We start from the raw sequence: 2,739 nt of genomic DNA on the forward strand, positions 1-2,739 counted from the left end.
AAAAAAAAAAAAAAGGGAAAGAAAGAAAACCAGTAGGCGCTAAGCAAAAGATATTAAGGTCATAATGTTTCGGAGAACTTTTAGGGAATGAGCCACCTCTAACCCCGCTCCCACCCCCCCCACACACAAAGACAACGACCCCACAGCATCTAAAGGGAGTGCTAAGACAAGGAAAGTAAGAACAGGAACAGCAACACCACACACAAATCACCAAACCGAATGATTTTATAAAATTCTTAAAGTGGGGCCCATAAGGGTGGATGTGGAAAAGTCACCTAAGATAAAAGCACAAGGTAAAAGGTACAAAGACGACAAAAAGTCCCTTTTTTTCTGTTGGGAAATTATCAGAGCGCTAACAAGGAAGTAGAAAGATATCTTGAAATCCAACATTAAAATATGCAGAAAAAGAAAATGGTACCAAAAGGAGAGAAAAGGATCGTCCCAGAAAACGGACATCAAGCACAGCCAGCTCAGCACCAGGGCACTCCAGCGCAGCTGAGTGGACACAAAGAACCCAGAAAGCTAAAACAGCAGCTGAAGAAGAGACCTAAGCCCACGCACTTAGGATGAAAGGCAACAAAACAATCTGAATTTTTGATCCAGACTGGTCTAACTGAAGCCGAGTGGAAACCAAGCTTCGGAAGAGCTGTGTGCCAAATAACGCCTGAAACTAACCAGAAAACTTTACAGAGTCCGGCGTTTTCTTCCCAAAGAAAAGGCTCTAAAAGTCTCCTTCGTTTTTTAAAAAGAATTTTCGGGAGACGATGGAAAAGTGAAAGAAGGGAACGCACAGTCTACCTTAGAGATGTAAACGGAGTACGTTCACTTTCTTTACAATTTTTAAGATTTGAGGCTTCTTCCCCCGTAACAACCCTGGCGGGCAGCCAGGAGTCCAAACCGTTTAAATCCGGGCCCCGGAGTTCAAGGTCCTCCCCGCAGCGCCGGGCGCCCATTTTCGGCCTTTCGGAATAGGGGAGGGAGCTGCGCGACCCCGAAGTCTGGGAGGACCCGGCTCGGGCAGCCTAACGCCGAAGAGAAACCCGAGGACAGGGATCGGGAGCCGGGGACAAAAGTCCGAGAGCAGGCCCCTCGCTGCCGCCCCTTCCCCACCACTTAAGGGCCGAAAGCGGCGGCTGCGGAAAGGCCACCTCGGCCGCACTTGTGGGGGGAGGGGTGAAAACGAGACGCGCGCGCGCGCGCTCCCCCCTCACCAAAGGCGCTCGCGAACCCGAGTAAAGGCGGCGACGAGCGCCGTGGTCATGGGGGAGGGGCGGGGGAGTCGAAGCCCGCCAGCGACAAGAACCGCAGGAAGGGGGAAGGGAGGCGAGGGCGTCCGCGCCAGCGAAAAGCGGAGAACGCGCGTGCGCGCGGAGGAGCGCGGCGACCTGAGCCGTTCTCCGCGCGCTTTGGCCTCGCGCCGGGGCCGCCGCCCCTCCCCCACCCGGCTCGCTGGCTCCCTCACCCTCTCACCCGCCGCCTCCGCCCGCCGCCTCCGAGGGGGAGAGGTCTTGCCGCCGCCGCTGCTCGAGCTCCCGAGTCCCTCGGGGCCTGGAGCTGCCGCCTCGCCTCGCCGGTCCGCCCGCCTCAGCCGACACCGACGCCTCCTCGCTTCCTCAGGGGCCGCAGCGGGCTCCGACTGCGCCACTCGCACCCCGCCTGGGCCGCGCTGCACGTCAGCACGACTAACTGCGTGCGTCAGCACGCAAACGCGCGTCGCGGGGCCCGCCGGGAACTGGAGCAGCCTTTCGCTCAGGCGCCGAACCCACACCGGAAAGTATCGTTTCTTAAGGCGCAGGGAAGATTTCACTCCTTTGCCGAAGGACTAAGCGTCCCGTCGGCCAGTGCGACGAAGAACGGAGAAGGCGACCTAAGACACCGCGTATTCGGAGGCCTTCCGGTGCGGGGAGGAGCCCCCGGCCTAGCGCCACCTAAGCGGTGCCCCAGAGCGTCTCACCGCCCGCCGTCCACGCAGAGCATCCTGGGAGTTGTAGTTCGGGCGTGTCGCAGAGCCCGGATGCAATTTCGGCTCTGGGCGCGGCGGCCATTTTGTCTCCCCATGTTGGGAGGCGATGGCCCAGGCACGGCGGTGTAGCCGTTTTCATGTGACTGTGGGCTTCCGGAGCGAGCCCGCGGCTGGATAGCATTCCGTCTTCCGTACCCGAGAGAAGCCGCCTCAGACCCCAGCTAGCAGCCATCTCCGCAGTCCCCAAGACTGGCTGCGGGCCCTGGACCTGCCCTAGGGGCCCAACCAACTGCCAGTGGCATAGGCTGCGCTCTGCTGCTGTAGACTGAGCTGAGGCCCGACGGCTGCCCCTGGGGGTGGAGTTCTCCTAGCTTCGGGTACCGCAGCCAGGCTGGGGTCCCACCAGAATCTGGGACGTGGTACCCGTGAAGGGGCACGTACAGGAGCAAGGCAGGAGGGAAATTGGCACCTTAAAAGTTTACACTTTTTGGTGCCGTACTTCCTGTTACATTTTCTAAGTCAGTGGTTCTGGGCCAGGTAATCAGCCAGTCTCCCTCACAGCAGAGTCGTAGACGCTGGGCTGCTTGGGCACAGGTTCAAATCGAACCCCACCGCTGGCGAGCGCCCCTGGACGCGCCCTTAGCTGTCCTTGTCAACTCAGGTGGCCTTGCACCCGAAACGATGCAGTACCACATAATGAACTGTCCATTTGAGTGTAAGGATTTATCTTTGCCATTATGGTTTGGAGGGTTTGGTTTTTTTTTTTTTTTTTGAGA

General features: G+C 58.2%; 1 protein-coding gene across 12 annotated transcripts in view; it reads right to left on the bottom strand.

The window, feature by feature from the left end:
* Window positions 1–2,183, bottom strand: part of SRRM2 (serine/arginine repetitive matrix 2) — a 20,987-nt gene extending 18,804 nt beyond the window's left edge. For 10 of the 12 annotated variants that reach the window (XR_001819761.2, XR_001819760.2, XR_005197205.1 and 7 more), the window contains exon 1: window positions 1,471–2,183. The gene's annotated coding sequence lies outside the window, so the exon portion shown is untranslated. Of the gene's footprint in view, window positions 1–1,462 lie in introns of all 12 variants that reach the window. The other 2 variants (XM_037732280.1, XM_017511087.2) reach the window with 2 other exon arrangements.
* Window positions 2,184–2,739: the final 556 nt, after the last annotated feature.

This window comes from Cebus imitator, unplaced genomic scaffold (assembly GCF_001604975.1).
Source record: "Cebus imitator isolate Cc_AM_T3 unplaced genomic scaffold, Cebus_imitator-1.0 Scaffold444, whole genome shotgun sequence".
Taxonomy (NCBI): Eukaryota; Metazoa; Chordata; class Mammalia; order Primates; family Cebidae; genus Cebus; species Cebus imitator.